General features: G+C 35.0%; 2 long non-coding RNA genes across 3 annotated transcripts in view; both read left to right on the plus strand.

Moving 5' to 3' along the window:
* Nucleotides 1-16,917, plus strand: part of LOC134691500 (uncharacterized) — a 172,019-nt gene extending 155,102 nt beyond the window's left edge. For both annotated transcript variants that reach the window (XR_010102157.1, XR_010102156.1), the window contains exon 3: nt 16,832-16,917. This is a non-coding gene — a long non-coding RNA (uncharacterized LOC134691500). The remainder of the gene's footprint in view (nt 1-16,831) is intronic.
* A 4,074-nt stretch (nt 16,918-20,991) lies between these two features.
* On the plus strand, nt 20,992-27,395 carry LOC134690894 (uncharacterized). Its single transcript, XR_010102046.1, has 3 exons — nt 20,992-21,076; nt 21,320-21,343; nt 27,310-27,395. It is a non-coding gene; the product is annotated as an uncharacterized LOC134690894 (long non-coding RNA).
* The last annotated feature ends 484 nt before the right edge of the window (nt 27,396-27,879 follow it).

The following is a 27,879-nucleotide window of genomic DNA, read 5'->3' on the forward strand; positions in this document are numbered from 1 at the left end:
GTCTGGCTATTAACATTAGAGTGACATGACACAAAATGACTCCCAGTAGAGATGGTCTGGATATTAACATTAGAGTGACATGACACAAAATGACTCCCAGTAGAGATAGTCTGGTTATTAACATTAGAGTGACATGACACAAAATGACTCCCAGTAGAGATAGTCTGGATATTAACATTAGAGTGACATGACACAAAATGACTCCCAGTAGAGATAGTCTGGCTATTAACATTAGAGTGACATGTCACAGAATGACTCCCAGTAGAGATAGTCTGGCTATTAACATTAGAGTGACATGACACAAAATGACTCCCAGTAGAGATAGTCTGCATATTAACATTAGAGTGACATGCCATAAAATGACTCCCAGTAGAGATAGTCTGTCTATTAACATTAGAGTGACCTGACATAAAAATGACTCCCAGTAGAGATAGTCTGGCTATTAACATTAGAGTGACATAACACAAAATGACTCCCAGTAGAGATAGTCTGGCTATTAACATTAGAGTGACATGACACAAAATGACTCCTAGTAGAGATAGTGTGGCTATTAACATTAGAGTGACATGACACAAAATGACTCCCAGTAGAGATACATGTAGTCTGGCTATTAACATTAGAATGACATGACACAAAAAGACTCCGAGTAGAGATAGTCTGGCTATTAACATTAGAGTGACATGACACAGAATGACTCCCAGTAGAGATAGTCTGGCTATTAACATTAGAGTGACATGACATAAAATGACTCCCAGTAGAGATAGTCTGGCTATTAACATTAGACTGACATGTCACAGAATGACTCCCAGTAGAGATAGTGTGGCTATTAACATTAGAGTGACATGACACAAAATGACTCCCAGTAGAGATAGTGTGGCTATTAACATTAGAGTGACATGACACAAAATGACTCCCAGTAGAGATAGTGTGGCTATTAACATTAGAGTGACATGACACAAAATGACTCCCAGTAGAGATACATGTAGTCTGGCTATTAACATTAGAGTGACATGACACAAAATGACTCCCAGTAGAGATAGTCTGGCTATTAACATTAGAGTGACATAACACAAAATGACTCCCAGTAGAGATAGTGTGGCTATTAACATTAGAGTGACATGACACGAAATGACTCCCAGTAGAGATAGTGTGGCTATTAACATTAGAGTGACATGACACAAAATGACTCCCAGTAGAGATAGTGTGGCTATTAACATTAGAGTGACATGACACAAAATGACTCCCAGTAGAGATACATGTAGTCTGGCTATTAACATTAGAATGACATGACACAAAAAGACTCCGAGTAGAGATAGTCTGGCTATTAACATTAGAGTGACATGACACAGAATGACTCCCAGTAGAGATAGTCTGGCTATTAATATTAGAGTGACATGACACAGAATGACTCCCAGTAGAGATAGTCTGACTATTAACATTAGAGTGACATGACACAAAATGACTCCCAGTATAGATGGTCTGGATATTAACATTAGAGTGACATGACACAAAATGACTCCCAGTAGAGATAGTCTGGCTATCAACATTAGAGTGACATGACATAAAATGACTCCCAGTAGAGATAGTCTGGCTATTAACATTAGAGTGACATGACACAGAATGACTCCCAGTAGAGATAGTCTGTCTATTAACATTAGAGTGACATGACACAAAATGACTCCCAGTAGAGATAGTCTGGCTATTAACGTTAGAGTGACATGACATAAAATGACTCCCAGTAGAGATAGTCTGGCTATTAACATTAGAGTGACATGACACAAAATGACTCCCAGTAGAGATGGTCTGGATATTAACATTAGAGTGACATGACATAAAATGACTCCCAGTAGAGATAGTCTGGCTATTAACATTAGAGTGACATGACATAAAATGACTCCCAGTAGAGATAATCTGACTATTAACATTAGAGTGACATGACACAAAATGACTCCCAGTAAAGATGGTCTGGATATTAACATTAGAGTGACATGACACAAAATGACTCCCAGTAGAGATAGTCTGGCTATTAACATAAGAGTGACATGACACAAAATGACTCCCAGTAGAGATAGTCTGGATATTAACATTAGAGTGACATGACACAAAATGACTCCCAGTAGAGATGGTCTGGATATTAACATTAGAGTGACATGACACAAAATGACTCCCAGTAGAGATAGTCTGGCTATTAACATTAGAGTGACATGACACAAAATGACTCCCAGTAGAGATAGTCTGGATATTAACATTAGAGTGACATGACACAAAATGACTCCCAGTAGAGATAGTCTGGATATTAACATTAGAGTGACATGACACAAAATGACTCCCAGTAGAGATGGTCTGGATATTAACATTAGAGTGACATGACACAAAATGACTCCCAGTAGAGATAGTCTGGCTATTAACATTAGAGTGACATGACACAAAATGACTCCCAGTAGAGATAGTCTGCATATTAACATTAGAGTGACATGACATAAAATGACTCCCAGTAGAGATAGTCTGTCTATTAACATTAGAGTGACCTGACATAAAATGACTCCCAGTAGAGATAGTGTGGCTATTAACATTAGAGTGACATGACACAAAATGACTCCCAGTAGAGATAGTGTGGCTATTAACATTAGAGTGACATGACACAAAATGACTCCCAGTAGAGATACATGTAGTCTGGCTATTAACATTAGAATGACATGACACAAAAAGACTCCGAGTAGAGATAGTCTGGCTATTAACATTAGAGTGACATGACACAGAATGACTCCCAGTAGAGATAGTCTGGCTATTAACATTAGAGTGACATGACACAGAATGACTCCCAGTAGAGATAGTCTGACTATTAACATTAGAGTGACATGACACAAAATGACTCCCAGTATAGATGGTCTGGATATTAACATTAGAGTGACATGACACAAAATGACTCCCAGTAGAGATAGTCTGGCTATCAACATTAGAGTGACATGACATAAAATGACTCCCAGTAGAGATAGTCTGGCTATTAACATTAGAGTGACATGACACAGAATGACTCCCAGTAGAGATAGTCTGTCTATTAACATTAGAGTGACCTGACATAAAATGACTCCCAGTAGAGATAGTCTGGCTATTAACATTAGAGTGACATGACACAAAATGACTCCCAGTAGAGATAGTGTGGCTATTAACATTAGAGTGACATGACACAAAATGACTCCCAGTAGAGATAGTGTGGCTATTAACATTAGAGTGACATGACACAAAATGACTCCCAGTAGAGATACATGTAGTCTGGCTATTAACATTAGAATGACATGACACAAAAAGACTCCGAGTAGAGATAGTCTGGCTATTAACATTAGAGTGACATGACACAGAATGACTCCCAGTAGAGATAGTCTGACTATTAACATTAGAGTGACATGACACAAAATGACTCCCAGTATAGATGGTCTGGATATTAACATTAGAGTGACATGACACAAAATGACTCCCAGTAGAGATAGTCTGGCTATCAACATTAGAGTGACATGACATAAAATGACTCCCAGTAGAGATAGTCTGGCTATTAACATTAGAGTGACATGACACAGAATGACTCCCAGTAGAGATAGTCTGTCTATTAACATTAGAGTGACATGACACAAAATGACTCCCAGTAGAGATAGTCTGGCTATTAACGTTAGAGTGACATGACATAAAATGACTCCCAGTAGAGATAGTCTGGCTATTAACATTAGAGTGACATGACACAAAATGACTCCCAGTAGAGATAGTCTGGCTATTAACATTAGAGTGACATGACACAAAATGACTCCCAGTAGAGATAGTCTGGATATTAACATTAGAGTGACATGACACAAAATGACTCCCAGTAGAGATGGTCTGGATATTAACATTAGAGTGACATGACACAAAATGACTCCCAGTAGAGATAGTCTGGCTATTAACATTAGAGTGACATGACACAAAATGACTCCCAGTAGAGATGGTCTGGATATTAACATTAGAGTGACATGACATAAAATGACTCCCAGTAGAGATAGTCTGGCTATTAACATTAGAGTGACATGACATAAAATGACTCCCAGTAGAGATAATCTGACTATTAACATTAGAGTGACATGACACAAAATGACTCCCAGTAGAGATGGTCTGGCTATTAACATTAGAGTGACATGACACAAAATGACTCGCAGTAGAGATAGTGTGGCTATTAACATTAGAGTGACATGACACAAAATGACTCCCAGTAGAGATACATGTAGTCTGGCTATTAACATTAGAATGACATGACACAAAAAGACTCCGAGTAGAGATAGTCTGGCTATTAACATAAGAGTGACATGACACAGAATGACTCCCAGTAGAGATAGTCTGGCTATTAACATTAGAGTGACATGACACAGAATGACTCCCAGTAGAGATAGTCTGACTATTAACATTAGAGTGACATGACACAAAATGACTCCCAGTATAGATGGTCTGGATATTAACATTAGAGTGACATGACACAAAATGACTCCCAGTAGAGATAGTCTGGCTATCAACATTAGAGTGACATGACATAAAATGACTCCCAGTAGAGATAGTCTGGCTATTAACATTAGAGTGACATGACACAGAATGACTCCCAGTAGAGATAGTCTGTCTATTAACATTAGAGTGACATGACACAAAATGACTCCCAGTAGAGATAGTCTGGCTATTAACATTAGAGTGACCTGACATAAAATAACTCCCAGTAGAGATAGTCTGGCTATTAACATTAGAGTGACATGACACAAAATAACTCCCAGTAGAGATAGTGTGGCTATTAACGTAAGAGTGACATGTCACAGAATGACTCCCAGTAGAGATAGTCTGGCTATTAACAGTAGAGTGATATGACATAAAATGACTCCCAGTAGAGATAGTGTGGCTATTAACATTAGAGTGACATGACACAAAATGACTCCCAGTAGAGATAGTGTGGCTATTAACATTAGAGTGACATGTCACAGAATGACTCCCAGTAGAGATAGTCTGGCTATTAACCTTAGAGTGACATGACACAAAATGACTCCCAGTAGAGATAGTCTGGCTATTAACATTAGAGTGACATGTCACAGAATGACTCCCAGGAGAGATACATGTAGTCTGGCTATTAACATTAGAGTGACATGACATAAAATGACTCCCAGGAGAGATAGTCTGGCTATTAACATTAGAGTGACATGACACAGAATGACTCCCAGTAGAGATAGTCTGGCTATTAACGTTAGAGTGACCTGTCCAGATTGACTCCCAGTAGAGATAGTCTGGCTATTAACGTTAGAGTGACATGACATAAAATGACTCCCAGGAGAGATAGTCTGGCTATTAACATAAGAGTGACATGACCAGAATGACTCCCAGGAGAGATAGTCTGGCTATTAACATTAGAGTGACATGACACAAAATGACTCCCAGTAGAGATGGTCTGGATATTAACATTAGAGTGACATACCACAAAATGACTCCCAGTAAAGATAGTCTGTCTATTAACATTAGAGTGACCTGACATAAAATGACTCCCAGTAGAGATAGTCTGACTATTAACATTAGAGTGACATTACACAAAATGACTCCCAGTAGAGATAGTGTGGCTATTAACATTAGAGTGACATGTCACAGAATGACTCCCAGTAGAGATAGTCTGGCTATTAACATTAGAGTGACATGTCACAGAATGACTCCCAGTAGAGATAGTCTGTCTATTAACATTAGAGTGACCTGACATAAAATGACTCCCAGTAGAGATAGTCTGACTATTAACATTAGAGTGACATTACACAAAATGACTCCCAGTAGAGATAGTGTGGCTATTAACATTAGAGTGACATTACACAAAATGACTCCCAGTAGAGATAGTGTGGCTATTAACATTAGAGTGACATGACACAAAATGACTCCCAGTAGAGATAGTGTGGCTATTAACATTAGAGTGACATGACACAAAATGACTCCCAGTAGAGATACATGTAGTCTGGCTATTAACATTAGAATGACATGACACAAAAAGACTCTGAGTAGAGATAGTCTGGCTATTAACATTAGAGTGACATGACACAGAATGACTCCCAGTAGAGATAGTCTGGCTATTAACATTAGAGTGACATGACATAAAATGACTCCCAGTAGAGATAGTCTGGCTATTAACATTAGACTGACATGTCACAGAATGACTCCCAGTAGAGATAGTCTGGCTATTAACATTAGAGTGACATGACACAAACTGACTCCCAGTAGAGATAGTCTGGATATTAACATTAGAGTGACATGACACAAAATGACTCCCAGTAGAGATAGTCTGGCTATTAACATTAGAGTGACATGTCACAGAATGACTCCCAGTAGAGATAGTCTGGCTATTAACATTAGAGTGGCATGACACAAAAGGACTCCCAGTAGAGATAGTCTGCATATTAACATTAGAGTGACATGACATAAAATGACTCCCAGTAGAGACAGTCTGACTAATAACGTGAGAGTGACATGACACAAACTGACTCCCAGTAGAGATAGTCTGGATATTAACATTAGAGTGACATGACACAAAATGACTCCCAGTAGAGATAGTCTGTCTATTAACATTAGAGTGACCTGACATAAAATGACTCCCAGTAGAGATAGTCTGGCTATTAACATTAGAGTGACATGACACAAAATGACTCCCAGTAGAGATAGTGTGGCTATTAACATTAGAGTGACATGACACAAAATGACTCCCAGTAGAGATAGTGTGGCTATTAACATTAGAGTGACATGACATAAAATGACTCCCAGTAGAGATAGTCTGGCTATTAACATTAGAGTGACATGACACAAAATAACTCCCAGCAGAGATAGTGTGGCTATTAACATTAGAGTGACATGACACAAAATGACTCCCAGTAGAGATAGTGTGGCTATTAACATTAGAGTGACATGACACAAAATGACTCCCAGGAGAGATACATGTAGTCTGGCTATTAACATTAGAATGACATGACACAAAAAGACTCCCAGTAGAGATAGTCTGGCTATTAACATAGAGTGACATGACACAGAATGACTCCCAGTAGAGATAGTCTGGCTATTAACATTAGAGTGACATGACATACAATGACTCCCAGTAGAGATAGTCTGGCTATTAACATAAGAGTGACATGACATAAAATGACTCCCAGTAGAGATAGTCTGACTATTAACATTAGAATGACATGACACAAAAAGACTCCCAGAAGAGATAGTCTGGCTATTAACATAAGAGTGACATGACATAAAATGACTCCCAGTAGAGATAGTCTGACTTTTAACATTAGAATGACATGACACAAAAAGACTCCCAGTAGAGATAGTCTGGCTATTAACATTAGAGTGACATGACGCAGAATGACTCCCAGTAGAGATAGTCTGGCTATTAACATAAGAGTGACATGACATAAAATGACTCCCAGTAGAGATAGTCTGACTATTAACATTAGAGTGACATGACACAAAATGACTCCCAGTAGAGATAGTGTGGCTATTAACATTAGAGTGACATGACACAAAATGACTCCCAGTAGAGATACATGTAGTCTGGCTATTAACATTAGAATGACATGACACAAAAAGACTCCCAGTAGAGATAGTCTGGCTATTAACATTAGAGTGACATGACACAGAATGACTCCCAGTAGAGATAGTCTGGCTATTAACATTAGAGTGACATGACACAGAATGACTCCCAGTAGAGATAGTCTGGATATTAACATTAGAGTGACATGACATAAAATGACACCCAGTAGAGATAGTCTGGCTATTAACATTAGAATGACATGACACGAAAAGACTCCCAGTAGAGATAGTCTGGCTATTAACATTAGAGTGACATGACACAGAATGACTCCCAGTAGAGATAGTCTGGCTATTAACATTAGAGTGACATGACACAGAATGACTCCCAGTAGAGATAGTCTGACTATTAACATTAGAGTGACATGACACAAAATGACTCCCAGTAGAGATGGTCTGGATATTAACATTAGAGTGACATGACACAAAATGACTCCCAGTAGAGATAGTCGTGCTATCAACATTAGAGTGACATGACATAAAATGACTCCCAGTAGAGATAGTCTGGCTATTAACATTAGAGTGACATGACACAGAATGACTCCCAGTAGAGATAGTCTGTCTATTAACATTAGAGTGACATGACACAAAATGACTCCCAGTACAGATAGTCTGGCTATTAACATTAGAGTGACCTGACATAAAATAACTCCCAGTAGAGATAGTCTGGCTATTAACATTAGAGTGACATGACACAAAATAACTCCCAGTAGAGATAGTGTGGCTATTAACATACGAGTGACATGTCACATAATGACTCCCAGTAGAGATAGTCTGGCTATTAACAGTAGAGTGACATGACATAAAATGACTCCCAGTAGAGATAGTGTGGCTATTAACATTAGAGTGACATGTCACAGAATGACTCCCAGTAGAGATAGTCTGGCTATTAACCTTAGAGTGACATGACACAAAATGACTCTCAGGAGAGATAGTATGGCTATTAACATTAGAGTGACATGACATAAAATGACTCCCAGTAGAGATAGTGTGGCTATTAACATTAGAGTGACATGTCACAGAATGACTCCCAGTAGAGATAGTCTGGCTATTAACCTTAGAGTGACATGACACAAAATGACTCTCAGGAGAGATAGTATGGCTATTAACATTAGAGTGACATGACACAGAATGACTCCCAGTAGAGATAGTCTGGCTAACTTAACAGTGACATGACCAGAATGACTCCCAGTAGAGATAGTCTGGCTAACTTAACAGTGACATGACCAGAATGACTCCCAGTAGAGATAGTCTCGGCTATTAACATTAGAGTGACATGACATAAAATGACTCCCCGGAGAGATAGTCTGGCTATTAACCTTAGAGTGACATGACACAGAATGACTCCCAGTAGAGATAGTCTGGCTATTAACGTTAGAGTGACCTGACCAGAATGACTCCCAGTAGAGATAGTCTGGCTATTAACATTAGAGTGACATGACACAAAATGACTCCCAGTAGAGATAGTCTGGCTATTAACATTAGAGTGACATAACCATTATGACATGAATATTTTCTACCATACATTGTAGCTAAGCTCCGCCTTCTTTCTTTTAGATTCTAGTTGAGTTGCATATTTAATTAGCAAAGTATGATTCATCAATTTGCATATAATATACCATGGTTTTCCGTAAACACACCTTTTAAGCGAATTATTTCATTAAGGTGGCTCATGGGTACAACAGTTTCAGCAAAAAATTGAACCTTTATGTTTTCATTTCAAATTTTATTTATTACACTATTAGTTATTACTTTATGATATGGTAAAAAAAATCAACCCAAAAAAATCGATTTGGTTTGGCCCCAGATGACTTTTAAAATGTTTATATCATTGAAAAAAAGCTCCAAATTATCTCCCTTTGGTGCAAAAATGTCATTTTTTGGCATTAAATTTGAAATACCTTTTTTAACTCATCGGTGACCTATATTTTTTATTATTGTTTTCATATAAGCTGTACATAAACTAAATAATTGTAAAATTTAAGCGATTTCTGTAATTAGGTTATTTTTTTATTTCGATATTACCTCTATTTCTCCTATTAGTTCAACAGAAAAAAAGGACATTAACAAAAATGTATGCTTCTTCCGGAGGCAGATTGTGAGCTTAAATGAACAGTGACCCCATTTTTTTATTCCATTTTCCTTTTAAGTATATGATAAAGTTCACTTATTAAAAAATATAGCGAATTCCTATATTAGAAAAAAAAATTGATTTATACCCAGGAGCCCCCTTAAAACAGCAAAAGAAAAAAGAAAATTTATGTTACAATTATCAATTATTACACATCCAACATCCCATGGATTTAGTTAAAGACGTCATAAATAGTCAGAGAAAAACATGACCTTGTGCAATGCCAAGATACAGGCCAGGCTAGGTACTGACAGACTGTAGATCCATGAATGTGCATATGTATATAACAATATTTAGTTTGCTTTTAATTTACTGATAACAAAATCAATATAAATACCAATAAAAACAATATTCAAAGATCTTATTACAGTGTTGAATTGGTAACCTTTTAGAATAAGTTTACTGTTAATTCAGAAATTATCACGTGCATTTATTATTGTGATTTGGTCAGTTAAGACTTAAATGCGATTTTTTTTTTTACGATTTTGAGAAAAATCCTGTTTAAATCATATAAAATATTTCAAAATGCGAGTTTAGATTATTGCGATTTCAACTCTGTCGCATTTTTCGCAATAATAAAAACATCGCATTAATTTCTGAATTTACAATATTTAAAGGATTGATAAGTTTACCAGGAACGTTTCTAAATTTCCAGGCACTGTAAACAACTTCTCCGTAAAAATGTAGATGTGCTATCACTTTTGAAATAAGTTTTCTACAGGTGCAACCAGACTTTAAAACTAAATCTTTATATAGATCTATCATTGTTTATGGAAGAATTTAGTAAAAGTTTTAAGTAATTTGTGGTAGCGAAATCCCTGACTTGATAATTTACCAGTAATACATAGATAACGTCCATTAAAATCCAAAGGCGAAAGAGTAGGGGTTTTAAATCCTTAACCTCCTTGACCATACATTGATTTACAAGTACAAATGCACACACGTATACTGTATGTGTACTGAGCAGAGATGTCTGACATGGTAGGGGTTTTAAATCCTTAACCTCCTTGGCCATACATTGATTTACAAGGACAAATGCACACACGTATACTGTATGTGTACTGAGCAGAGATGTCTGACCTGGTAGGGGTTTTAAATCCTTAACCTCCTTGGCCATACACACGTATACTGTATGTGTACTGAGCAGAGATGTCTGACCTGGTAGGGGTATTAAATCCTTAACCTCCTTGGCCATACACACGTATACTGTATGTGTACTGAGCAGAGATGTCTGACCTGGTAGGGGTTTTAAATCCTTAACCTCCTTGACCATACATTGATTTACAAGTACAAATGCACACACGTATACTGTATGTGTACTGAGCAGAGATGTCTGACATGGTAGGGGTTTTAAATCCTTAACCTCCTTGGCCATACATTGATTTACAAGTACAAATGCACACACGTATACTGTATGTGTACTGAGCAGAGATGTCTGACCTGGTAGGGGTTTTAAATCCTTAACCTCCTTGACCATACATTGATTTACAAGTACAAATGCACACACGTATACTGTATGTGTACTGAGCAGAGATGTCTGACATGGTAGGGGTTTTAAATCCTTAACCTCCTTGGCCATACATTGATTTACAAGTACAAATACACACACGTATACTGTATGTGTACTGAGCAGAGATGTCTGACCTGGTAGGGGTTTTAAATCCTTAACCTCCTTGGCCATACACACGTATACTGTATGTGTACTGAGCAGAGATGTCTGACATGGTAGGGGTTTAAATCCTTAACCTCCTTGGCCATACATTGATTTACAAGTACAAATGCTTATAGGGTCAAATTGAATCTTAGAATAAAATGTACAACTTAAAGCTTTAGACCATAAAATTATTATTATTGTAAAAATCTATCTCATAAAATTACAAAACAAACAGTCTACTGAAAGTGAGATGATCAACAATTCTGGGAATCATTTTTCTCACATAAAAGTCTTTTAATCTTTGGACTTGTTCACGAACATATTCCTGGTCATAATCTACATTTATTAAAATAAAGTCATCCGGACACCTCCACAGTTACAGTTTGCCTTTTCGAAGGCCAGTACAGTAAATAGTCAATTGAATCTGCTTGTAATTACCCCTACTTCCTTTGACTTTAATTTGATAATGTCCTTCTGGGGTTTTAATTACATCATATTTCCCACCATTTATCAGTTCTTCAAGTGTATTCCATTTTGTTGGAACTGGACATTCAACCTCAAGTAATGTGTCACCATTTAAAATCCATCTGGACTACTAGAAAGCCACTGTTCCTCAGTTGAGACATACATGCCGGTATATGTAACAATATTTCCCAGTGACCGTAGGTGCTCTTTAGCCACAGGTTCTTGTTAAGTACTATGTCTCGTATATTTGTTCCCTGTAATTTTGGGATGCAAATGTTCCCTAATAAATGATGTTGCATCAGTTGTGTCTTTTAATTGGCACTTTAGTTGCACTGCTTGCAGTTATGCTCCTCTTGGATCATCACATTAGACATAGATGTATAATTAAAACTTTTGTAAACAGTTTTTCCTTTTATTTCGAACAGTTTGGATATAGGTGAATTCTTTATAGCTGCCTTAAATTCTGCATCTGAGGAAAATAGAGGAGTGTCATGAACGCTTGGCACATAATCCTCATTATTTTCCATGACAGATTCACCAACCTTGGGCTTCTTAAATGTTATATTGGAGAGTGTCTTTGGTTCCATATTCCTTGTGCTCCTTTTATTCCATTGAGCACTTTCATCAGTGCAGGCAATCCCAGCAAGACTATTTCTCACAGCATGTTCAAACTTCCAAAGAAAAGCCCCAACATGACTACACGCATGACATCGGCCTGCCATACATGAACTCCATCCATTTTTCACTGTGCCCTCTTGTGTAGAATGTACATATACACTGTTCATTCTCGATACTGTTTGAGAAAAACAGACTTCTGCCCTCTTTAAAAACTTATTGTCAGCATAATCATGGTGCGTTATAGCTCCGATATTTCCACTTTGAAAGTAATTATTACTTTACAGGCTTTTGAAATTCTTCATTTCTTGACTATCGACAGCTTTTGACGAAATAAAAAGTTGTACACATCACTGTCAATAACATTTGGCCATACCCTCATATCGTCTGCCCATGTTGTTATTTTATCTAAGCCTGCTGTATTCAGATTATTCATTTTGGTTGTATCAACAATAAAATTATGTGTGTTCAGATAGCGTGCTTTCTCTAATATTTACGATTTTTCACAACCTTAATGACGACCGGATATCTATGACCTTGTGCGGACATGTGCAATACTAAGGGGGATAATTAGAAAGACCCGTCTATTGAGCAGGAATAAGGAATGAGTCAGGATATACTGGAAGCATGACTTCCTGAACAACCCCCGTGTTATTCCAAAAACATTTTTTTATGTTTATTTCACAAGACGACGGGCGTATCATGCGATTTCACAAGACGACGGGCGTATCATGCGCTCGTGGCGCAGCTGTTTATTAGTCCCATACCAACAAAGTCGAAGGGGACTTTAGGTTTGCACTCTGTCCATCTGTCTGTCTGTCTGTCCATCTGTCAGTCCGGAAAATCAGTTTTCAAGACTTTTTTCTTCATGCCCGAAGATATTGATTTGATATTTGGTGTATTGTTTTATCATGACAAGTTACAGGTTAAGTTCGATTTTCACGATTTTAGCTTTTCTCCATGTTCAGTTAAAGCCCTTTCCCTAGAATGAATTTTTTTATGAAATACATTGTACTTATTAATAGCTTAATTTCTGTTCAAAGGGAAATAACTCATATTTTTAGCTCACCTGGCCCGAAGGGCCAAGTGAGCTTTTCCCATCACTTTGCGTCCGTCGTCCGTCGTCCGTCGTCCGTCGTCCGTCGTCCGTCGTCGTTGTTAACTTTTACAAAAATCTTCTCCTCTGAAACTACTGGGCCAAATTGAACCAAACTTGGCCACAATCATCATTGGGGTATCTAGTTTAAAAAATGTGTGGCGTGACCCGGTCAACCAACCAAGATGGCCGCAACGGCTAAAAATAGAACATAGGGGTAAAATGCAGTTTTTGGCTTATAACTCAAAAACCAAAGCATTTAGAGGAAATCTGACATGGGTAAAAATGTTTATCAGGTCAAGATCTATCTGCCCTGAAATTTTCAGATGAATCGGTCAACCCGTTGTTGGGTTGCTGCCCCTGAATTGGTAATTTTATGGAAATTTTGCAGTTTTTGGTTATTATCTTGAATATTATTATAGATAGAGATAAACTGTAAACAGCAATAATGTTTAGTAAAGTAGGATTTACAAATAAGTCAACATTACCGAAATGGTCAGTTGACCCGTTTAGGAGTTATTGCCCTTTATAGTCAATTTTTAACCATTTTTCGTAAATCTTAGTTATCTTTTACAAAAATCTTCTCCTCTGAAACTACTGGGCCAAATTGAACTAAACTTGGCCACAATCATCATTGGGGTATCTAGTTTGAAAAATGTGTGGCGTGACCCGGTCAACCAACCAAGATGGCCGCCACGGCTAAAAATAGAACATAGGGGTAAACTGCAGTTTTTGGCTTATAACTCAAAAACCAAAGCATTTAGAGGAAATCTGACAGGGGAAAAATGTTTATCAGGTCAAGATCTATCTGCCCTGAAATTTTCAGATGAATCGGTCAACCCGTTGTTGGGTTGCTGCCCCTGAATTGGTAATTTTGTGAAAATTTTGCAGTTTTTGGTTATTATCTTGAATATTATTATAGATAGAGATAAACTGTAAACAGCAATAATGTTTAGTAAAGTAGGATTTACAAATAAGTCAACATGACCGAAATGGTCAGTTGACCCGTTTAGGAGTTATTGCCCTTTATAGTCAATTTTTAACCATTTTTCGTAAATCTTAGTTATCTTTTACAAAAATCTTCTCCTCTGAAACTACTGGGCCAAATTAATCCAGACTTGGCAATCATCATCTTTGGGGTATCTTGTTTAAAAAATGTGTCCGGTGACCCGACTATCAAATCAAGATGGCCGCCACAGCTAAAAATAGAACATAGGGGTAAAATGCAGTTTTTGGCTTATAACTCAAAAACCAAAGCATTTAGAGCAAATCCAACACGGGGTAAAATTATTAATCAGATCAAGATCTATCTGCTTTATAATTTTCAGATGAATCTGACAACCCATTGTTGGGTTGCTGCCCTTGAATCGGTAATTTTAAGGAAATTTTGCTGTTTTTGGTTATTATCTTAAATTTTATTATAGATAGAGATAAACTGTAAACAGCAATTATGTTCAGCAAAGTAAGATTTACAAATAAGTCAACATGACCGAAATTGTCAATTGACCCCCTAAGGAGTTATTGTCCTTTATAGTCAATTTTTAACAATTTTCATAAAATTTGTTAATTTTTATTAACATTTTCCACTGAAACTACTGGGCCAAGTTCATTATAGATAGAGATAAATGTAAGCAGCAAGACTAGTAAAGTAAGATTTACAAACACATCACCATCACCAAAACACAATTTTGTCATGAATCCATCTGCTTCCTTTGTTTAATATTCACATAGACCAAGGTGAGCGACACAGGCTCTTTGGAGCCTCTAGTTTTTAACTTTCCCTAGAATTATATTTTGATGAAATACTTATTAATTACTAAATTTCTGTTCAAAGGGAAATAACTCATTTTTAGCTCACCTGGCCCGAAGGGCCAAGTGAGCTTTTCTCATCACTTGGCGTCCGGCGTCCGGCGTCGTCCATCGTCGTCCGTCGTCGTCCTGCGTTAACTTTTACAAAAATCTTCTCCTCTGAAACTACTTGGCCAAATTTAACCAAACTTGGCCACAATCATCATTGGGGTATCTAGTTTAAAAATTGTGTCCGGTGACCCCGCCAACTAACCAAGATGGCCGCCATGGCTATAAATAGAACATAGGGGTAAAATGCAGTTTTTGGCTTATAACTCAAAAACCAAAGCATTTAGGGCAAATATGACATGGGGTAATATTTTTAATCAGGTTAAGATCTATCTGCCCTGAAATTTTCAGATGAATCTGACATTCCGTTGTTAGGTTGCTGCCCCTGAATTGGTAATTTTATGGAAATTTTGTTGTTTTTGGTTATTATCTTGAATATTATTTTAGATAGAGATAAACTGTAAAAGGCAATAATGTTCAGCAAAGTAAGATCTACAAAAAAGTCAACATGACCAAAATGATCAGTTGACCACTTTAGGAGTTATTGCCCTTTATAGTCAATTTTTAACCATTTTTCGTAAATCTTAGTAATCTTTTAGAAAAATCTTCTCCCCTGAAACTGCTGGGCCAAATTATTTGAAACTTGGCCACAATCATCATTGGGGTATCTAGTTTAAAAATTGTGTCCGGTGACCTGGCCATCAAACCAAGATGGCCGCCACGGCTAAAAATAGAACATAGGGGTAAAATGCAGTTTTTGGCTTATAACTCAAAAACCAAATAATTTAGAGAAAATCTGACATGAAGTAAAATTGTTAATCAGGTCAAGATCTATCTGCCCTGAAATTTTCAGATGAATTGGACAACCTGTTTTTGGGTTGCGGCCCCTGAATTGGTAATTTTAAGGAAATTTTGCTGTTTTTGGTTATTATATTGAATATTATTATAGATATAGGTAAACTGTAAAAAGCAATAATGTTCAGCAAAGTAAGATCTACAAATAAGTCAACATGAACGAAATGGTCAATTGACCCCTGTAGGAGTTATTGACCTTTGTAGTCAATTTTCAATCTGCTTCCTTTGTTTAATATTCACATAGACCAAGGTGAGCGACACAGGCTCTTTAGAGCCTCTAGTTTAAAAGACATTGTATTAAGATAAATGACATTTTGGATTTTTTCCCTTTTCTTTAGCAAATTGATATTTGTTATATAGTTTACACCATGACAAGTTATAGATCAAGTTAACATTTTGTTCCAGTTCAATGATTTTCTAAATGGTAGGGGACTCTGTATGCCATGCAATAATGTCAGAATGCTTGTTTATTTTGAGTTTTGTGTACTGTTGTTTGTTGGTGTTTTCTTTTTTAGCCTCGTGTTTAGTTTAAATATCTATAATTTGTATTTTTTAGATCCTTGTCCAGTCAATGTGATCCTTGTCCAGTCAATGTGATCCTTGTCCAGTCAATGTGATCCTTGTCCAGTCAAGTTATTATAGGTAAATGTACATTACATAAGAACTAAATCGGATCATTTACTTTTGAAATCTGTTTCTAATGTAAAATGTGAGATATATGTCAATGAGACAGCAACCCAACAAAGCAAGTATGGTGATGTATACAGGTCAATATATAGTCAACAAATCAAAAATAACCTCATATGACAAGGTCCTCATTTTAATGAACCGGGCCATAAAATTTAGGAAGATAAGAAATAAGAAACAGGGAGATAACCCACAAACATTGATATGTTTATAAGAAACAGGAGATAACACTCAAACATTGATATGTTCATACAGGGAGATAACACACAAACATTGATATGTTCATACAGGGAGATAACACACAAACATTGATATGTTCATACAGGGAGATAACACTCAAACATTGATATGTTCATACAGGGAGATAACACACAAACATTGATATGTTCATACAGGGAGATAACACTCAAACATTGATATGTTTATAAGAAACAGGAGATAACACTCAAACTGATATGTTTATAAGAAACAGGAGATAACACTCAAACATTGATATGTTCATACAGGGAGATAACACACAAACATTGATATGTTTAATGGAAACAGGGAGATAACCCACAAACATTGATAAGTTTATAAGAAACAGGGAGATAACCCACAAGCATTGACATGTTTATACAGCATTTACAGGGAGATAACACACAAACATTGATATGTTTAATGGAAACAGGGAGATAACCCACAAACATTGATAAGTTTATAAGAAACAGGGAGATAACCCACAAGCATTGACATGTTTATACAGCATTTACAGGGAGATAACACACAAATATTGATATGTTTATACAGGGAGATAACCCACAAACATTTATTTGTTTATAAGAAACAGGGAGATAACACACAAACATTGATATGTTTATAAGGAACATTCATAACAGTTAATTACAAAATAAAAAGAAGTACCAATGAAGTATTTTTAAATGATACATATATTTTACATATAACAGGCTTAAACAATTTAATATGATTTATAGTTATTTTTCACAGATACTTGAGATGACGACAGTTGATATGTATTTACATTTATCACATATTTGTTATGAATACCTTAGGTTTTGCATATGCAATAACCTCAAAATTGCCCGGGGCGAAAAAAAGTATATTGATATTGTGCCCTCCAAATGACGTGACGTCATTGCGTCCTTAAATTTTCCCGCGTTTATATATTGCCATATTCCAAATTTCTCGCGTTTGTGTATTGCCATTTTCCAAAACTCTCGCGTTTGTGTATTGCCATGTTCTAAAATAAGTGGAAATGTGACAATAAATTTCTATGGAGTAAATGATAAAACTAAATTTGAAAATGTTGTAAAACTTTTGTGATTTTTTTTAAAAAGATTTACCTGTTTTGTTTCATTAAATTCTTATATTTGAACTTTTTTTCCCTCTTTCCTGCAAAACATAAATATGTGATAAATAGATTATAACATGTCTTTTCCATATTGGCCCTGGTATCATCCCTCGACCCATATCGGCCCTCGGCTAAAGCCTCGAGGCCAATATGGGAGTCTCGGGATGATACCAGGGCCAATATGGAAAAGGACATGTTATAATTTTATACATATCAGGCTTTAACAAGTAAATGTAATTTATAGTTATTTTTCACAGATACTTGAGATGACGACAATTGATATGTATTTACATATATCAGGCTTTAACAAGTAAATGCAATTTATAGTTATTTTTTACAGATACTTGAGATGACGACACAACCTTACTTATAAAAAAGACTGACCTCAGAGGTACATTCATCAGTATTTATCTAATTAGTATGTATAATATATGTTTTTTAAGATTACCAAAAAAAATCAATTCATAAAAACCCCCTCATTAATCTTTCATGGTGTTGTGGTATTGTGTTCACCTTTTATAGTGTGGGAGGTGGTGGGTTTATAAAATACACTCTGTAAGCAGTTTTCCTCTGCCGTGCATCCACTTCCTGTTTACCAATAGTTTGAAATTATACAACACTTATTCTATAAAGAAAATTTCTTTTTCTTGACTTCTATGGAAGAGAATGATTTTATATTTGATGAACAGCTTGATAATGTCGAGTTGTAGCTTGTTAGCAGTTTTTATGCATTATGTTTTTCGGTCTGTGCGTCTGTTTGTTCATCCGTCCGTTCGTCCGTCTGTCCCGCTTCCGGTTAAAGTTTTTGGTCAATGTAGTTTTTGATAAAGTCCAATCAACTTGACACTTAGTTCACATGTTCCCTATGATATGATCTTTCTAATTTAAATGCCAAATTAGAGTTTTGACCTCAATTTCAGGGTCCACTGAACATAGAAAATGTGTCTGTCCCACTTCAGGTTAAAGTTTTTGGTCAAGGTAGTTTTTGATGAAGTTAAAGTCCAATCAACTTGAAACTTAGTACACATGTTCCCTATGATATGATCTTTCTAATTTTAAGAGTTTTGACCCCAATTTCACGGTCCACTGAACATAGAAAATGCGTCTGTCCCACTTCAGGTTAACGTTTTTGGTCAAGGTACTTTTTGATGAAGTTGAAGTCCAATCAACTTGAAACTTCGTACATATGTTTCCTATGATATGATCTTTCTAATTTTAAGAGTTTTGACCCCAATTTCCAGGTCCACTGAACATAGAAAATGATAGTGCGAGTGAGGCATCCATGTACTATGGACACATTCTTGGATTTTCTGTTGTGCATTGTACAAAGAAAATTTTCATGAAAGTTTTCTTGGCTTTAATAATTTTAGGGAATGATCATTTATGCCTCAGTGAATATGTTACCTCAATAGGCCAGTTCCGGGATATGGTAGTTAGTTGAATCTGTCATATGACTTCCATCACCATATGACTACAATGTAGACATCGTCACTTCCAACACATGTTGAGCGAACGGGTGAAAAAGTTTGATCGTATATTGCACAAAATATTTGGAAAATTAAAATTTAATAAGTTGGTTACCCTCCCTTAAGTGGTATGGGAATTAAGATTACGTACTTACTGAACATAAATTATTTCTAAACTACCCTGCAGAATGACGATTCTGAAAGGGCTTGAAACTTTGATAGAGAAGGGATACAAGCGCACCTTTTATCGGGTAAATGACGTCATAAAGGCGTGCGAAATTGAGGATATTTTCCGGTGAAAGACATGATTCCAGAAATGTCCTATCAATTTCATGCAGCTACACACAAGTCTATTTGTCTAGTTCAAAGTTACCTTAAGGAGGTGTGGTATGATTAACAATGATACAATTATTCCTAGACCATAGGACACAGATATAAACAATTACAGGTCGTCCAACAGCCTTCAACAATGAGCAAAAGCAAAAACCCATACCATATAATCATCTATAAAAAGACTTGGTATGATAAAATGTGAAACATTTCAAAAGAAAAAAAAACCAGCCTACTTTGTACTACAACAATGAAGGAAAAACAAATATGGTACACAGGTTCTAACTACATCCACTACCTTATAGGTCTTGTCTTTCGACAGGCACATACAGAATATAAAATGATTGAATTTAATGTGACTGGTCTAGTTGATCATAGACAGTGTTTCGAGAAGCTGCAATATGATTTTTAATATTGTTTTTATGCCCCACCTACGATAGTAGAGAGGCCTTATGTTTTCTGGTCTGTGCTTCCATTCGTTCGTTCGTTCGTCCGTTCGTTCGTCCCACTTCAGGTTAAAGGTAGTTTTTGATGAAGTTGAAGTCCAATCAACTTGAAACTTAGTACACATGTTCCCCATGATATGATCTTTCTAATTTTCAATTTGGTCAACTGAACATAGAAAATGAAAGTGCGAAGTTCAGGTTCAAGTTTTTGGTCAATGTACTTTTTGATGAAGTTAAAGTCACATCTACTTGAAACTTAGTACACATGTTCCCTATGATATGATCTTTCTAATTTAAATTCCAAATTAAAGTTTTGACCCCAATTTCACGGTCCACTGAACATGGAAAATTATAGTGCAAGTGGGGCATCCGTGTACTATGGACACATTCTTGTTTATGTGTGTCTTAATGCTGGTAAATAAAACTTGAAATTTTTAGATCTGGGAAAGTGCAATACATGTTCTGGTGTTTGATGGAAAGAGTCACATCCTGCTTGTAGAATACATTTGTACCTCATTTAGGTATGTGATTAGGTTTTTAAGGTTTTGAGTTCAGTTCATTAACTTTAAATAGTGCAGAAAAGTTGAGATAAATTACTGTTTCAATGCTATTATATATTATTTGAATAAAATAAGAAGATGAAAATATTAGGTCAGTATTTTACCACCCATAGTGATCATGTATTTTCAATTGGCAATAACACAAATACCTCAATTAAAACTCAACAGTATATATTAAATATAACTTTTCTTTTCTATTTTTAGGCTATAATGGCAAGTTGGAATAAGGTAAGATTTACTTAATAGTCTTCTTGTCATTTGTAGTCTTGTTCCCCATTAGTGTACAATTAGATACAAGTAAAAACTAGTAGAATTCTAAGTGAACTACCAAACTACTTATTCCAAAAACAAAAAAATAAACTTGGACAAAGCAAGGTGCTAGGTGAAAAAAAGATTCTATAAGTGAGTGGTGGGAGATAGTGTATTATTTATGTAGTACAATCAGAATCCTTGTTTATTTGAAACTCTAAGTAGGTCTGTAGAGTTATTTGAAAAAAATATTGGGACATTTTTTCTACATAAAAAAAAGATAAAAATACAGAAGTTATCTCCCCTTGCCATTGTAAAGTTCATGTGAGTTGAATAAGACCAATCTATTTTATGGTATAAAGAGCCGACTGATACAACACACTTTTTGTCTTGTTAGGTTACATTCTCATTGCTTTATTATATCCCACATCTACATTTATTCAGTCTACATACAGTTATATATATATCTCTTTAAGTAAGTTAATAGAGAGATTTCTACTAGCTGATATAAAAAAGGACGAGAAAGTACCTAGGGGCAATTAAAGGACTAAGTGAATAAAACACAACTACATGTCTTCAAAAGGCAATTAAAGGACTTAGTGAATGAAAAACACAACTACATGTCTTAAAAAGGACAAAAGTAGGGGCAATTAAAGGACTAAGTGAATGATACACAACTACATGTCTTCAAAAGGCAATTAAAGGACTTAGTGAATGAAAAACACAACTACATGTCTTAAAAAGGACAAAAGTAAGGGCAACTAAAGGACTAAGTGTATTACATGTCTTTAAAAGGACAAAGGTCAAAGACCAGAAAATACTACAAGAAAGAAAATTCAAGGATCCATGATTTTTATAAAAAAAAAAATTTTTGAAGGTTAACAATTTTGTCGAGCTTGCGACTTAAGTCGCAGAAAGCTCGACATAGGGATAGTGATCCGATGGCGGCTAACGTCTTAAAGCTTCATATTTTAGAAGGTTAAAGATCTGGATGCTTCATACTTTGCTACAGATGCCTCATGTTATGAAGTTTTCGTCAGTCACATGTCCAATGTCCTTGACCTCATTTCCATGGTTCAGTGACTACTTGAAAAAAATATTTTTTGTAATGTTAAATTCTCTCTTATTATAAGTAATAGCATTACTACATTTCGTATGTGTGTACCTTGCAAGGTCTTCATGCCCGTTAGACAATTTTCACTTGACCTCGACCTCATTTCATGAATCAGTGAACAAGGTTAAGTTTTGGTGGTCAGGTCCATATCTCAGATACTATAAGCAATAGATCTAGTATATATTCAGTGTATGGAAGGACTGTAAAGTGTATATGTCCAACTGGCAGGTGTCATCTGACCTTGAACTCATTTTCATGGTTCAGTGGTTACAGTAAGGTTTTTATACGACCGCAAAATTTAAAAAAAATTTCGTCGTATATTGCTATCACGTTGGCGTCGTCGTTGTCTGCGTCGTCGTCGTCTGAATACTTTTAGTTTTCGCACTCTAACTTTAGAAAAAGTCAATAGAAATCTATGAAATTTTACCACAAGGTTTATGACCACAAACGGAAGGTTGGTATTGATTTTGGGAGTTTTGGTCCCAACAGTTTAGGAATAAGAGGCCAAAAAAGGGCCCAAATAAGCATTATTCTCGGTTTTCGCACAATAACTTTAGTTTAAGTAAATAGAAATCAATGAAATTTAAACACAATGTTTATGACCACAAAAGGAAGGTTGGTATTGATTTTGGGAGTTTAGGTCCCAACAGTTAAGGAATTAGGGGCCAAAAAGGGACCCAAATAAGCATTTTTCTTGGTTTTCGCACCATAATGTTAGTATAAGTAAATAGAAATCTATGAAATTTAAACACAAGGTTTATGACCATAAAAGGAAGGTTGGTATTGATTTTGGGAGTTTTGGTCTCAACAGAATCAGGGATGATTCCAGGTGTTTACAAATGGGTCCCTTGTCGACTATCAAATTGGGAATTTTTTATGCATACAATATAAGACGAAATAATATATCATTTTCCTGTAAAAACGGAAAATGAATATTAAGTTAATTTCTTCTGTACACTGATTGAAGAAATTATTGGATTTAGACCAGGGAAGTTGTAAAACATGAATATCATTGCATATGATGCACTATCATCTTAACTTTGGTAAATGAGGCCTATTACAAAAAAAACATATATACCACAAGTACCAGCTAACATAAACCTATGGCAGGCCGCTTAGCTATTTATTCGAATTTCAAATTATCTCATAATATATACGATATCTCATATAATATATAAGATGTATTTAAGATATCTTAAAGTATATGAAATATCTTATGAATATGTTTTGTATAAGATATCTTATATAGTTCATTGGATATCAATCATATTGAGAAAATTATATGAAATATCTTATAAACTACATGTATAAGACATCTCATAAATTATTTCAGATATCTCGTGAACTATATAAGAAATCTTATAAATTTTATAAGATATCTTTCAAACTATATCAAATATCTAATGAACTATTATATAAGATATCTTATAAAGTTTATGATATATCTTGAAGTTAGATTAAATAGCAAAACGGCTTGCAAAATTAACCAGTAAAAAAAAATGTATTTCAAATAGAACTGGCCAATTGTTGAATTAAGAAAAGCAATGACAAAAGTATATATATATATGCTTAATTGATAAGTTATTAAAAGCAATTGAACCAGTGAACTTTAGAACTATTTGGATCATTTTCATATCTTTTGAAACAGTTCCATAATGATGACATCGTATTTCAGGGAGGAGGGGGTCTCATTTCATGAATGGTCTATCATCAACATTATTTTCTAAAAACACTCAAACTTTGGTCTTTTGCGGAAAAAAGAGCAAAATATAAAATAATTTCTTTTACAAAACAAGATTTAATCAACATAACCAGCTCTGCTGGGTGATCTGCTTTTACCATTCAAATTCATTCATCAATGTTATATAAAATTTGCTCTTTGCCGAGGGCTGTTTTGACACCCATTTTGACAAAAAGCATATTTTTTATCAACCTGCTGAGCGATCTACTTTTACGAGACCACATACTCTCGTAACATTTTAACTTCAATTGAATCCGGCCGCTAAAATTGTTTACCTCATGTTGACATAATTAAATCGTTGTTAATAAAGTGCGATCATAGTCAGCATTTTTATCTGGATTTTACTAAGTTTTGACGACAAACTATGAAAAATTTTAGTTGCCGTAATCGGTGATGGAAACTTTTCCGGAAATACAGATTTTTGTTTTATTTTCCTGAATTGGGAATTTATATTGACAAACATTTTTTTGGGGCCGCTGGCCAATTTAAGGGCCGTTGAGCGGCCCTAAACTATATAGTGGAATCATCTCTGAGAATAAGGGGCCCAAAGGGTCCAAAATTAAACTTTGTTTGATTTCATCAAAATTGAATAATTGGGGTTCTTTGATATGCCGAATCTAACTGTGTATGTAGATTCTTAACTTTTGGTCCTGTTCTCAAATTGGTCTACATTAAGGTCCAAAGGGTCCAAAATTAAACTTAGTTTGATTTTGACAAAAAATAACTTAGTTTGATTTTGACAAAAAATGAATCGGTTGGGTTCTTTGATATGCTGAATCTAAAAATGTACTTAGATTCTTGATTATTGGCCCAGTTTTCAAGTTGGTCCAAATCGGGGTCCAAAATTAAACTTTGTTTGATTTCATCAAAAATTGAATAAATGGAGTTCTTTGATATGCCAAATCTAACTGTGTATGTAGATTCTTCATTTTTGGTCCTGTTTTCAAATTGGTCTACATTAAAGTCCAAAGGGTCCAAAATTAAACTTAGTTTGATTTTAACAAAAATTGAAATTTTGGGGTTCTTTGATATGCTGAATCCAAACATGTACTTAGATTTTTGATTATGGGCCCAGTTTTCAAGTTGGTCCAAATCAGGATCTAAAATTATTATATTAAGTATTGTGCAATAGCAAGTCTTTTCAATTGCACAGTATTGCGCAATGGCAAGAAATATCTAGTTGCACAATATTGTGAAATAGCAAATTTTTGTTTAATTAGAGGTATCTTTCTTTGTCCAGAATAGTAAGCAAAAAATATCTAATTGCACAATATTTTGCAATAGCAAGATTTTTTTTTAATTGGAGTTATCTTTCTTTGTCCAGAATCAACTTAAATCTTTGTTATATACAATATACAATGTATATTCACTTTTTACTACCAACTGATAAATTAAAATAATCTTTACCATTCAGTGATAACAAGCAGTTGTTTTACATCTTAATATTTTATGATGTATTTAAATGAGTAGTTATTGTTGCAAACTCCATTAGAAATTTTAATTGAGATTAGTTTTGGAATAAGGGAAAGGGGGATGTGATTAAAAAAATTGGGTTCAATTTTTCTCATTTGAAATTTCATAAATAAAAAGAAAATTTCTTCAAACATTTTTTTGAGAGGATTAATATTCAACAGCATAGTGAATTGCTCTAAGAGAACAAAAAAATTTAAGTTCATTAGAACACATTCATTCTGTGTCAGAAACCTATGCTGTGTCAACTATTTAATCACAATCCAAATTTAGAGCTGGGTTCAGCTTGAATGTTGTGTCCACACTTGCCCCAACCTTTCAGGGTTCAACCTCTGCGGTCGTATAAAGCTGCGCCCTGCGAGGCATCAGGTTACCATATTTGGGCAGATGAGGCAGATATTGGCATTTTTAACAGTTTACATGATTTCTAATGAAAATTAAAGGAATAAAATTGCTAGAATGCACCTAATTTGTTTATTAAATCAATAAGGGTACCTTATAAATGCAATTTCAATAAGGTTTAACATGACATACAAAGACATTTAAAAATATGAAAAATAAAATGTCTTAAAAATTTTAAAGTGTCAAGTCTAAATTACTTTTAGTTGTTTAGAAGTAAATAACCAATAGGTGGGATAGAATGAAGGGAATAAATCAATTTTTCAGTGTTTATTCATCCACAATTATGCTTTTTATGACTGTACCATTATCATACTGACCAATTCTGATTAAATAACTATAGATATTTAAATTTGACAAATAATGCAACATAAGAGGCAGTTTGCTTTAGAAGTTGTCTCATTTCAACTAAATACAGTTTATGTTTACTGGATCAAGGCTTATTTGGTAAAAAAATGCCCAAAAAATATTTTCTGAATCAAATTTTGACTGAATTCCTAAAACTTTGCAAATAGCATGTTCCGCAGACAGATATACTCATATAAAAACCTTCCAAACTTTTTAAATATTTGTCAGAATGTAATAAAATTTGGCATTTATACTATTAAGATATCATGCTAAGTAACTGTGAAGTTTCATAAGAATAATTTAAGTTTTTTAGGTCGAATAGGATTAAGTCTTCAGATCACAATTAATTCCCTTTGTTCATGGTCTAGGAATATAGTTCCTAGTTATTATACGGGGTATTTCTTCCTAGGTGATATGTCTACTGTTATCTTTGAAATGTTTACTATTTAAGTGGTCCTTTCAGTTGCATATTTATTGAAATAAGTAGAACATGTGGAAAAAAAATATTATTGAAAGTGAAAGTAGTGATTTGGCCAAAATGAAAGTAGGGTAGAAATAAGCCTTCGTCATTTATTCAAGACTCAAATCCTACCATTGGCATGTCAATAGGGCTCTCAAAAGAAAAAGCACTGATGGATTGTTCTGGGACAAGCATATTTTATAAGAATAATAATGGTCTATAAGCAGTTAAATTTATTTCATGTTTGAAGCGGTGCAAATTTTTTAATTCAAATTGACTTTAATCAAAAAATGCATTGTAGCCAAGGGGAAGAATAATTGTGTTCTGAGGCCAGAAGCCTTAACATTATGTCTACAGAATGGTGCAGACATTGATTATCAAGATTAAATGTAATTTCTATGTTATACTTACAGAAACTTACTACAGCTGTTGGGAAGGGAGATATAGAAGCCTTAAAATTAAGCCTACAGAATGGTGCAGACATTGATTATCAAGATGTAAGTAAAATAGTCACATTCAAAACTATAAAAATCATTTGAAGATACAGCCTTTTATGGTTCATGTACAAAAAAGACACAAAACTACATGTTACTTAAAATTAAAGCACAGTGAAACAGTGAAAACTATAAGTAGCTTCAAAATGTTGAATGTTGTACATAAACACATGACAACAATTTACTTTAGAACTATAATAACAAAAGTATAAAAAATATAAAAACAAGTTGCTTCAGAACATAACAGATTGTACATAAGCAGTATAAAACAAACAAAGTTCTAAAAAAACAGAACAAATTGTACATAAGAAATATAAAACACACAACTACAAATCACTTCAGAACATAACAGATTGTACACAAGCAGTATAAATCACACAAGTACGAGTTACTTCAGAACATTACAGATTGTACACCAGCAGTATAAAACACACAACTACAAGTTACTTCAGAACAGAACAATTTGTACATAAGAAATATAAAACACAC

This window comes from Mytilus trossulus, chromosome 11, assembly GCF_036588685.1.
Source record: "Mytilus trossulus isolate FHL-02 chromosome 11, PNRI_Mtr1.1.1.hap1, whole genome shotgun sequence".
Classification (NCBI taxonomy): domain Eukaryota; kingdom Metazoa; phylum Mollusca; class Bivalvia; order Mytilida; family Mytilidae; genus Mytilus; species Mytilus trossulus.